The sequence below is a fragment of the Saccopteryx bilineata genome, chromosome 2 (assembly GCF_036850765.1).
Source record: "Saccopteryx bilineata isolate mSacBil1 chromosome 2, mSacBil1_pri_phased_curated, whole genome shotgun sequence".
In the NCBI taxonomy this organism is placed as follows: Eukaryota; Metazoa; Chordata; class Mammalia; order Chiroptera; family Emballonuridae; genus Saccopteryx; species Saccopteryx bilineata.
Window position 1 is genome coordinate 63,274,007 of NC_089491.1, and position 13,349 is coordinate 63,287,355.

Consider the following 13,349-nt stretch of genomic DNA (forward strand, 5'->3'; position numbering starts at 1 on the left):
CGCCCTGTGCTGGGGATGCTAATTGAGCAGTGGCATAGCCAGGAGGCACACAACAGGAAGGACGGGGCCAAGCCAGATGCCCGCACAATCCTGTACAGGCAGGCTGAGAAGGGACTGGGTGAGCTTTCTCTTCTCACAGCCAGGATCACCTGGTGGAAGCAGCCAGAGGGAGCCCTTAAAGGCAAGAAGCTAGCCCAGGCAGGGGGAAGTGAGGGACTTGAAAGAGGGGAGGAGATGGTCACGGCTTGCCCCTATGTTTTATGAGCTGCATGCCAGATGGTTAAGGCAAAGGACACCAATGGCCAAATAGAGGCTGGGACAATTTGGTCACCGTATCAATTCTTACAAGATATTCCATACAGGTTGTCACTAACTGTAACCTGTTATATTCTATAGTTCCTATACTGCATGATTGCTACCTACCCTGAAAATGTGCAGCAATAGAAAAGAGGAGGTAGTAGAATTGATATCCTTGAAAAACAAAGTGATACAATAAATAAAGCATAGGCTTTGCAGCCAGAATCTCCAGGCTTGAATTTTGTCTCTAACATGATACCAGGTCACTTCATTTTTCATATCCTTAGTTCAATCTTTCCAAAATGATTTTAAAGAGTTAATTTATGGTTTATGTATCCTGTATGACTCAAAATTAGATTTGTTTGCACATAACAACAAAGAAACAATAGTGACTTAGATAAATGAGATTGATTTATTTTCTCACATAAAACAAGTCCTGATTTAGGCAGATCAGGGCTGCTACAGCAGTTACACAGTCATACAGACACAGGAACCATGTATCCTTCTTTCCTGGTGTGCTTAGAACATACTTGCCATCCTCAGGGTACCACACAGTCACAAAGTAACTGCAGAAGCTTCAGCAATCATGTCCACACTCCAGGCAGCAAGAAGCTAAATGGGGAAATAGATAAATGGCATACTTCTTATCTAAATCAACCCCTGTTAAGGAGATTTCCCGGAAATCCTACCCAACAATTTTAGCTGTCATCTTTTTTGTAAAACTTGCTGGGAGGTGCACAATTTAACTACACTTACTGCCACTCCTAATAATACAGGACCTCTAATAAAGTGAAAGGAGAGAACAGAATAAGGAGGCAATTAGCAATCTTGGACACAAATTCTTACCTCAAGGGCCAATGCTGTTCCCAAATGACCTAATGTATATTAAAGGATATTTTAAGGCTGCAGAGGGTTATACAAATAAAATCTACACTCGGGTTTCCCATAAAAGGCCCTGAATGATTGGGCCTTATTGTGACTGATAAGCCACATCTCCTCCCACTCCTCACAGCCTTGCACTTTGTGCTCAACACAGTCAGCTGTCGGCAGTTCCCTGCATGGCCTGCTTCTTGCCTCTGTACCTTGGATCTAGTCTTTTTCAATCTTCTTTGCCCAAACGATCTATCTTCTGAAAGCCTCCCCAGAACTCCAGGTTGAGCTAGGCGTTCCTTGGTTGTGTTCCCACAGTGCCCCATGAACATTTCACCCCACCTTTCTCCTTATTACCTTGAAATAGTCAGGTAATATGAAATATGCCTTTATCTTTCCCTATAGACCTTCTCTGTGCAATACAATAGCCACTAGCCACATATATCAATGTACTCCTTGACATGTCGCCAGTCCATATTTAGATAGTACAAAAAAATGTAAAATACCTCATGAAGAATTTTCTATACTTGTTTCATGTTTAAATTATAACATTTTGGGCTAATTGGGTTAAACAACATTATTAAAATTAATTTAATCTGTATTTTGGCTTTAAAAATGTGTTTACTAGATAGAACACTTAACATTCCATATGTGGAAAGAGTTCTGGAAATGGATATCGGAGATGGTCTCACAATAATGTGAATGTACTTAATACTGACAAATTGTAAACTTAAAAAATGGTTAAGATGATGGGTGGGGTGGAATGGGGATAAAAAGAGACCTTGCATGGGGCATGAGGGGCACAAGGCAGTGTGTAGAGGGTGTTATATTGAGTGGGACACTTGAACTCATGTCAACACAATAAATTTAAAATAAGAAGAATGGGCCTGACCAGGCAATGGTGTAGTGGATAGAATGTCGGACTGGGACACAAAGAACTCAGGTTCAAAACCCCAAGGTCACTGAGTTGAGCATGGGCTCATATGGTATAAGCACAGCTCACCAGCTTGAGCCCAAAGTCACTGGCTAGAGCAAGGGGTCACTCGCTCGGCTGTAGCCCCCGGTCAAGGCACATATGAGAAAGCAATCAATGAACAACTAAGGTGCCGCAATGAAGAACTGATGCTTCTCATCCCTCTCCCTTTCTGTCTGTCCCTCTCTGTCTCTAACCCCCCAAAAATAAAAATAAATAAGAAAAATGGTTAAGAGAAAAAATAAGAAAAATAGATAAGCTCCCAGAGGAAAGAAACTATGTCTTATTGATTTTTGTGTCTCATGCCTGTGCAATCACTGTGTTTGTTAAGAACTGGTTGAGAGGAGAGCAGAGAAAGGCCACATGGAGGAGAGGAGAAGCAGCCAAGATGGCGGAGCGCTGAAGGAGAAGCCAGTTTGTGTAGAGTTTGTGCGGAGAGAAGGAGATGGAGAACAGATGTGAATAAGGCTGGTGAAGTAGAATCCTTTGGTCCTAGGAAAACTCAGATAAGTCAGTGGCTTTGGGAGCTCTGAATGGAAAGGGAAGTGTTTTCCCACTGTGTGTATTTCTCGCCCTCCGGGTGCAAGCTAGGATTAAAGATAATGGCCCACCCAAAAAAAAAAAAAAAAAAAAAGAACTGGTTGAACAGGCCCTGGCTGGTTGGCTCAACAGTAGAGTGTCAGCCTGGCGTGCAGGGGACACGGGTTCGATTCCCGGCCAGGGCACATAGGAGAAGCGCCCATTTGCTTCTCCACCCCCCCTCCTTCCTCTCTGTCTCTCTCTTCCCCTCCCGCAGCCAAGGCTCCATTGGAGCAAAGATGGCCTGGGCGCTGGGGATGGCTCCTTGGCCTCTGCCCTAGGCACTAGAGTGGCTCTGGTCGTGGCAGAGCGATGCCCCAGAGGGGCAGAGCATCGCCCCCTGGTGGGCAGAGCATCGCCCCTGGTGGGTGTGCTGGGTGGATCCCGGTCGGGCGCATGTGGGAGTCTGTCTGACTGTCTCTCCCCGTTTCCAGTTTCAGAAAAATACAAAAAAAAATAATAATAATAAAAAAATAACTGGTTGAACAAAGTCATGCACAGGATAAAATCTTTCATGATAGTATGGCAAAAGCAGGAGACAGAAGATGACGTCAGGAAAGAATGAGGCCTAGCCAACTAAAATGTATCAATACTTAATTTGGGACCTTCAGAAAGGATCCAATGTTACCCCTGTTGTGTAGCAGCTGGTGCACAGCCCCACAGAAACTGGTTCAAATCCTAGCACTGTAATTAGCCAGTGAATAGCCTTGACAAGTGACATTCACCCTGTGCCTCAGTTTCTTCATCTGTAAACCAAAGATGATTACAGCACCGACCTCACCACATTGCAAGGAGAAATTGTAGAGATTCTGTTGGCACCATCCCTGAAGCAGAACGAATGATCAATAAATGTTAGCTATTAATTTTGTATTAGCTTTTATGGGCCTATCATGAAAAAAAAGAGCAATTTTTAAAAAGTTGCCCAAAGCCAACGCACATTAAGTCATTTCCCTGATGAATATTAGAACAATTTTTAATCTGAGATGACAAAAATAATTTGAGCCGGCAGATGGCATAGCGTTGTCACCCACTTTGTTGCTTGGAATTAAATGGCTCATAAATACCACTACACTCTTTCCTTGTTGGAGAAGCACCTGGTTGTAAGGTCTGCTGTATGTTCTGTGGTGCTAAAGGGGCCCCACATGCCGGCATGGTGGTGCCGCCGTGCCGGCGGGCCATGCCAGCTGACTCAGCTGGGACAGGCAGGTTATGCTTCCTAACACATAATCACCAAGTCTTGGTCGCTTAGAACAATTTCCTTCTCATTTATACTGCATGTCCACTACGGTTCAGTGTAGAACTTTGCCTCACGTGGTTCTCACCAAAGGGCCCCAGTTAGAAAGTGCACAGGGTTGTGGCTGCAGGGACACAGGAGCATGATGAGTCCCACGCTGACTTGTACAACCTTCAGGATGAAATGACACATCGTTCTCACTCACATTCATTGCCACAAGCAAGTCATATGCCCACATCTAACTTCAAGCAAGTAGGGAAATGGAATCCTATCATATGGCTGGAAGGAGAAGCAGAATGGATATCCATGAACAGCTCTAAAGACGGCCACTGCCAGAGCAGACAGTCTCGCAGTGGCAGAGATATGATGCCACCCAGCACCCCAAGATCAAATTCTGGGATGTTAACAAAAGCCCCCTCAATTTCACATCAACAGAAAGCAATGAAATACAAACTGAAATGATGTACTGCTTTTTAGAATAACTGAATTCATGAAACCTACAACATACAATTGTGATAAGATTTCAGTGAAACATTACACTGCAACACTGCTGGAGTCATCAGAAATCAGAACGTGTGTTTTGTAAAATGATACAGTTTCAGTCTTACAACATACTGATTCAACATTTATAAACCTTCTGAAGTGATCACCATGGTGAGTTTAGCCCCCGTCTGACACCAGACATAGTTATTACATTTAGGAGATGGTCCCTCAGCAGAAGAGGGGTTTTTAAGATTGTAAGCTTATAGTAGGTGCTCAAAAAGATTTCTTGTATAAATAAATCTAAAAAGATGGATGAAGAAAAGATAAATGGCAATAAATAAATGTTGAATTAAGAAATAAAACTGAAGGGATCATTTCTCTTTAAAACCCTGGCTAGATAATGTTAAACAGTAATTAGAAAAGTAATTTTCAGGCTTAGAAAGAAATTTGCATGTGGGCAAGAGGGTTCTAGCAGCTACAGAAACTCTCATTTTTTCCTTGATGTCACCACGACAGAAGAGTCTCCTCTGCTTTTATTTCTTTCTCCCTCTCAGCCACCCCTTGTTGTGTTTAACCCTTCCTGCCTCCAGGACTGGCTCAGGACAAGGTCTGAGTTGGGACACTTGCCTGTGAGAAAGGGCAGGTACTTTCCTTCCACCTCAGGGCAAATGAGAGAACAGGGATCCTACTCTCACCATGATCTTCCCTGTTCTCTTAACAATCTGCTCTAAACTGAGGTAATTTATTGAAATTCCCAGAAAATCTGAAATCTAGGTTTTCCTATGAAATACAGGCCTTACTTAATATAAATATTCAAGACTGCCATTAGGGTTGTACGGGGTGTGCACTGCAGAGCTCTGAGGCTACGTTGTTTATCAAAAGCATCACAGACTTATTTATTACAATTCTTTAACAAATGTCAGTAAATTTTCTCATCTTCTAATAGAATCGGTGTATCATGATAATTTCCTGGCAGATGAAAGAGAACTGTTATAAGGAAAGTTTTTGTTTTAGTTCTGCTTAGTTTGGACAAAGTTTTAAGTGGTCTTTGGTGGCCCTGAAGTATGTTCCAGGGGGCACACACCCTAGTCCTCACCTTCTTCTGCATGGTCTTCTCTAGAAAGAGGCGCCAACTCGACTCCTTCATGGGTCAGACAGGTTACGTAACCAGGTGAAGCCAGCCAAGTGTGTGCACTTCAGAAAGTAGAGGGAGCAGCTAGGAAACTGGAGTGGAGAGTACAGACCTAGACTAAAGGCCTTCAAGCTTAATTTAAAAACAAAATCATCCTGTAGGCTAAATAAAATTCACCTTCATCTCTCTTTTCTGTGGTTTGCAAACTGTGTTTCTTGGTCAAATAAGTGATGGAAGGGAAAAAAAAGAAAAAGAAAAAAAGAACAGAATACAGATTATTTGTTGAACATTAATTTCCCTCCTTACTCCTAGCAGTCAAACCCATAGAAACCTCTAAAGGTTTGCAAGTCAGTGTTCTCAGCCAGGGGTGATTCCGCTCCCCTCCAGGAACGACAGGCAAGGTCGGAAGACATTTGGTTGTCACTGCTGGGGAGGGGTGCGCCGGTAGCATCTAGAGTAGAGGCCAGAGAGGCTGCTAAGCATCCTACAGTGCACAAGACCACCCCTACCACAAAGAATTATCCAGCCTAAATGTCAATAGTGTCACTGTTGAAAAACTCTGGCCAAAGTAGTTATGTGAGAATTTGAAAGACAGAAAAAAGAGAAAGGAAAATTTTAGCTTGATGTGAAATGAATCGTTAAACTTAAGCAGTCTCTATATACCAGTGTAGACAGTAGAAATGAAAAAGGGTTAGCCAATTTCTGGACCCAGCACAGTGAAAGCAGGTGGCTGAAATATTAGAATTACAGGCATCTTTAGGCTATTATCATTTCAGCTCCTCATTCTGGGGACTGCTGAAAGCATCACTTTACCCCCTCCCTTATGTCCACACACTGCATGATGGGTAGTGTCCTGCACATGCTGCAGGCACCACTACTGTATCTGTGAGTTGCTGGGAATATGATACATTAGTACACAAACCATTGGAGAAGATGTGCTGGCATCTTAAATATTTTCCTCAGAGAAACCTTTACCCATGTTACTATTCTTGTTGCTAAGTATGGATGTTACAAGCTTTAACAACGCTTGTTCAGAAGATGTTGAGTGTTACACCTCAGGTATATTGTAAATATTTCAAACTTTCCTAAGCATATACCTCCTGCAATTTACTTCAGTAGAACAGTGGTTTCTGAATTTCATGATATTAGAAGCAGATTTTAAGTCAAGTTTGATGAAAGATTGTTATTGATCACACATCCCAGTAGATATGGCAGTTCTTTAAATGAGCAAACCAACATGTTGTCTTATCAATAAATTTTATAAAGAGTTCCCTTCCTTGAGATGCATTTAAAATAGCACATTATGTCCTGGCCAGTTGGCTCAGTGGTAGAACATCAACCCAGCATGTGGATGTCCCGGGTTCAATTTTCAGTCAGGGCACACAGAAGAAACGCTCATCTGCTTCTCCACCCCTGCCCCTCTTGCTTCTCTCTCTCTTTTTCTTCCCTCCTGCAGCCGTGGCTCAATGAGAGTGAGTTGACCAGGTGCTGAGGATGGCTCCATAGCCTCAAGCTCTAAAAAATGGCTTCTGATTGCAGCAGAGTAAGGTCCCAGATCGCCCTGTAGTGGGCTTGCTGGGTGGATCCCAGTCAGGACACATGCAGGAGTCTGTCTCTGCATCCTTTCCTTTCACTAAAAATAATGATAGATAGATAGATAGATAGATAGAGCACTGCTTCTTCATATAATCTATGACTCCATAAGGAGACACTAAAATATCCTCAGATGACAGTAACCAAGCTGGCTTGGGGCATCAATCTCTTATCTAGGAACCACAGGGAGTCTTCTTTTATAAAGAGAATGTGGGAAGATTGGGGGAGGAAGGCTCTTGCCTGGTAATAAAATGCTCAAAAAATAGAAAATCAATGAAAACAAATATACATCTAGCCCTCAACACAATGCCTTAACGGCTGAGGGTTCTGAACACCAAATACATATTTTTTAACTGAATAATAGATAGTACAAATAATGCCTCACATTTTAAAACTTTTAATTTCATAGTATATCTAGACTTTTCAAAAAGTAAGCAGAGCCTCATTTAGAATAAACCTCTGCATGGCATTCCAAATCACCAAAAGCCTAATGATGGTCATTTTGGTTATTTTCAGTATCTTGCTGCTACAATAAATCAACATTAATATTTTATTACAATTCATTTCTCCTATTTATGAGCACATTATAGCTTAAATTACTAAAAGTGAGATCAAACGATGGGCCCGTTTTAATTTTGAAATATACTGCCAAATTGCCCTCTGTAGGCTGTTACAGTTCACCCTACACAGGGGCATATGAGGATGCCTACCCATTTCCCCTCATTATCACCACACAAGTACATTAACACGTTATTATAAATAAAACTATTATATAAGTTCCTTTGATACTCCCCAGCAAGCTAAAGCATTCAAAAGTACTTTAAGAAAGAGTAGGGGGACAAAGAGGGGGATGCAGATAGTACTGTTGAGCTCTGACTGCCTTAAATGAAATAAATGTGTTCTGCTTTTCCAGGAGCTATTAGCCAAATTCAGTAAAAGCTGAAGGATAAAGATTCTCAAGTTCTATTGTTCAGTCACCTCAGCTTCCTGCTGCTGCCACTGCATTGTAAGAGGACATTTCAATACAGCTCCAAAGTCTTGATCAATGCACCTCAGATAACCAGCAGGTAGATTAACTTACAGGTAAATGAGATTTGTTTTCTAGAGAACTGTTTGTTGTTTTTGATATTTGTAAAGACTTTTCCACCTATGATATTTTTACTTTTATTACAAAGATTTTCTTTCTTTCTTTTTTTTTTTTTTTTTTGTATTTTTCCAAAGCTGGAAACGGGGAGAGACAGTCAGACAGACTCCCGCATGCGCCCGACCAGGATCCACCTGGCACGCCCACCAGGGGGCGACGCTCTGCCCACCAAGGGGCGATGCTCTGCCCCCCCCCCGGGGCGTTGCTCTGTCGCAACCAGAGCCAGTCTAGTGCCTGGGGCAGAGGCCAAGGAGCCATCCCCAGTGCCTGGGCCATCTTTGCTCCAATGGAGCCTTGGCTGCGGGAGGGGAAGAGAGAGTCAGAGAGGAAGGAGAGGGGGAGGGGTGGAGAAGCAGATGGGCACTTCTCCTGTGTGCTCTGGCCGGGAATCGAACCCGGGACCCCTTGCACGCCAGGCCAACGCTCTATCACTGAGCCAACTGGCCAGGGAAGATTTTCAAATGTACATAAACTGCATGCGTTAATATAAAGATTTCTATCATCAAGATTCAACATTCACTAAGATTTTAGTCAATCTTAATTCATTTCTACTGCCAAGTATTTTTCAGTTTTCTTTGCTGGATATTCTAAAACAAATACCATATGAAATGTCATTTCATTGGTAAATATTTCAGTAGTATGCATATATACTGTCCACATGTTCAGCAGGAAGCAGGGACCAGAGAATAGTCACTGTAACAAATACTGAGAGCAGGCACCATCCAGCTTGGTTTAACTGAAGGATGAGTTTTCTTCATAAAAGAAAGATATTGAGAAACAGCTACTAGAAACTTGGATCCTTACTTTTTGCTTCCTTGAGTCATTATCTGAAGCATAACCTTGTATAAACTCAATAGAATATAGACTTTCATATCACAAAGGGTCATAAATAACTCTAACAGACAAATTGAGTTATAGTTGATAATTCCAAATCTCCTCTCTCAATAATTTATAAATAAGTAGACCAAGCATCATTAAAGACAATCAACTTGACCTAACTACTATTTAGAGAACAGTCTACCCAATAATAAAAGATCACCTATTCTTTTCAAGTAAACATGGATCTTTCACTAAGATATAACAAACTGTGAGCCATAAAATAAACTCCAACAAATTTGAAATCACTGATATCATACAAACTACATTTTCATTCACATCACAGAAGAGTTCAACAAAAATACAGAAAGCGATCTGGAAAAATCCCAAATGTTTGGAACTTAAACAATATAATTCTAAATAATCCATGGATCAAAAAATATGTATAGGCCAAAGAACAAATAACAATACAAATTATTTTGAATTATAGAGCAAGGAAACACAGCATATGAAATTTATGGGATGAGCTAGAAGAGTATACAGCAAGAAATATATAGAAATAAATGTACATATTAGAAAAAAGACTTAAACGATTTAAGCATCTGCCTTAAGAACTTAAAGAGAAAAGAGTAATCAGAGAATCAAATTAATGAGAAGAAAGAAAATAAAGATAAGAGCAAGAATCAGTAAGATAGAATATGGACAAAATAGAGAAAAATGAATGAACTGAAAATCTATTTCACTGAAAGAATCAATAAAATTGATAAAAAACATATTATCAATATAAGAAATGAGAAAAAGAATCATACTGATATAAAGAAATATTGTGAATGACTTCATAGCAACTAATTTGACAACCTAGATGAAAAGGACAAATTCCATGAAAGACAAACAATTAAAGCTCATTCAATAAACAGTAGATACATTAAAGAGATTTATATGTATTAAATACATTGACTTTATAGTTAAAATCTCACAAAGAAAACTCAAAGTCTGGCCTTGGCCGGTTGGCTCAGTGGTAGAGCATCAGCCTGGCATGCAGGAGTCCCGGGTTCAATTCCTGGCCAGGGCACACAGGGGAAGCACCCTCCCCCCCTCCTTCCTCTCTGTCTCTCTCTTCCCCTCCCGCAGCCAAGGCTCCATTGGAGCAAAGTTGGCCAGGGCGCTGAGGATGGCTCTACGGCCTCTGCCTCAGGCGCTAGAATGGTTCTGGATGCAACAGAGCAATGCCCAGGATGGATAGAGCATCGCCCCCTGATGGGCATGCCAGGTGGATCCCGGTCTGGCGCATGCGGGATGGAAACAGGGAGGCAGTCTGTCTGACTGCCTCCCTGTTTCCAACTTCAGAAAAATACAAAAAAAAAGAAAAGAAAACTCAAAGTCCATTTGTATTTGGTTGTTAAGTTTAACAACTATTTGAAGAAAAAAATGATGCTAAATTTTTTACAAAAATAGAAGGTTAAGGAACATACACCTACTTTCTAAGACCAACATTACTCTGATACCCAAATCAGAGAAAAACATTAAGAAAACCACAAATTAATACCTAAGAAACATAGACACAAAAATGATTTATAAAATTCTAGCAAATTCAATTTAGCACTACATAAAAAGGATCATACATCATGACAAAGAAGTTTAACTCAGAAATTCAAGGTTGTTTGAACATTCAGAAGTCAATTAATTTAATTCATGATATTAACAAGCTAAAAATAAAAGTGATGCAATCATTTTCATAGATTCAGACATTAGGAAATAGGAATAGAATGGACTTTCATATCCAAAGCAATGGATAATATATATATATATACACTAAATTTGGGCTGTTTGATGAGGAATAGGATATTTGCATGATACCAAATTGCCTTTACCCAGATGCCATATTATTTACATCTAACAGGGAAAGTATAGTAACTTTATAGTGGAGAAAACAGACAATGTCTTGACCTGGTGAACAAAATTCATACTACCAACAAGGAGGAGACATACTTCAGTGCTTCCTGAAGTGAGATCCTGAAAAGGGAGAAATATCAGGCAGGTAATTTTCTAACTGGGGATACAGAACCTGAATTTTTCCATGAGGAAACACAAGGAAAAACTCCATTTTATAAAATAACTAATCCCTGTTCTCCAAATATCTCAGTGTCATCAAAGAAAGGAAAGAGGTGAGGGACGCTTCCAAGTTAAAAGAGCTAAGAGACACATAATCACTAAACATGGTACATGATCCTAGACTGGAAGAAGTACTAGAGAGAAAAACAAGATGCTAGGCTGGATCTTCTTCGCAGGTACACACCTGCACCTTACCCTTCTTCCTTCTCCTCTTCTACCCACCCAGGTGTGTTTTCCTTGCCTGTTTCACTTAAAGCTCTAAGGGACCCCAGGAGACTTGCAGCAGCAGCTTGTCCCCATCTAACCTCCTAAACCTGTCTCCAAGGCCCCCCTCTCTTTACCTGCTCCGTCTCTTTTGAGTATATTCCTACATGGCCAAAGAATTCTTTTCCTTTGCTGCACGTTACCCCTTGACTGAATTCTTTCCTTCAAGAAGACAAGAATTGATGTCTCGCTTCACCTGTGATGGACGGTGTCAGTTTATCTTTGAAAGGTCTACACAAAGAAAGTCGATCTCTTTTTCTCTACTCCCTCTTCTGAGCGAGCCTAACACACCATCCTTTCATGGGGGGGATTAAATGATAACTTTCCTTAATTAAAAACTCGCCCTCCTCCCCATTTACTTTAATTTACTATCAACTACTCTTTAGTTAAGCGTGTATGTGCGTGTGTGCGTGCACGCACGTGCGCGGCCACACACACACACACACACACACACACACACACACCAGAAGTCCTAAATTCCACCTTTAAGAATTGATTCTTTCCTGTTATGCTTGGCTGTCTTCCGGATATGTCATTTAAGATGCAAATATTCCAGAGCGATAATAATAATGCTGGTTCCACGTAGTTAGCGACTTAGAGTTTGTAAAGCACTTTCATTTCTATTATGTGTGTCTTTGGTCTTGAACATCTTCAGTTCCCTGTACCCAACACTAGCATGTGACAGAGGCTAGCTACTCAGAAATAAATGAATAAAATAAATGAATGAAAAAAACAAACAAGATGCTATAAAAGACATTATAGGGACAATTTATGAAATTGTACTATGAACTATAGATTAAATATAAATATTATAAAATGTTAAATTCTTGGATTTGGCAACTCTGCTGTGCTTACAAAAGAGAATATTCTTGTTTATGGGCTGTACCTGTGAAGTAGTGAGTAAAGGAGCATGACATTAACAAATTACTCTCAAATGGTTTCAGAAATAAAATGATCATATGTGTTTACATATATACACACATATATAGATAAGGAAATCAAATGTGACAAAATATTGAAATTAATAATCAGAAGTTCTTGGTCGTGTTTATAAAACTTCTAAGTTGGAAATATTTTTCAAAATTAACAAGGCTAAAAACTTTTTTCCATAATTCATGAACTCCCAGAATAAAGTCCATGAGTATCTTTCTTTACTCCTGTTAGTGAAATGTTGCCAGAAGTTGGCTATCTCAGGGTTGCATTATCTTCCAATTCAAGATTAGTCTTCTAGATTAAATGCCAACCAGTGAAGAAGGAAGGGGCACTTTAAAGCTGTTGAAAGAATATGAGCCTTATATTTTTATTTTTTGTCATTTGGACAATTTTCTTCAAACCTATGAGCCTTAGTGTCTTTGTTTAGACATGGGAATAAACAATAATAACATACCAACCTCACAGAGCTGCCATAAAAATTATGCAAGAAGGTATAAATGCCTACCTTTAAAATGTATGTAACAAATTAAATAATGCTCAGACAATGCTAGGCCCTTGCTTCAAGCCCTGAGATGCTTTCCTTCTCCCTAAGAACGAAACCAAGATGTTCACCATGATCTCCAGCATCTCACTTGATCCAGCCTCCAGCTCTTTGATCTCATTGTTCTCCTTCTCCCTCAATTAGGCTCTCTGTTCTTAATGCCGTTCTTCAAGCTCATCCTGCCTTCAAGTCTCTGTAGTTCTGTTCTGCTGTCTGGACTACCTTCTCCTGGACATATAGACAGCTCATTCCCTCCTTCACTTCAGTTCTACACTGAAATGTCTAATCAGTGAGGCTTTCCCTCAAAAAGCACCTTCAAAGAGTATACACACTTAATACCCAGGCATTCTTTGCCTCTTTCCCTGGTTTATTTTCCTT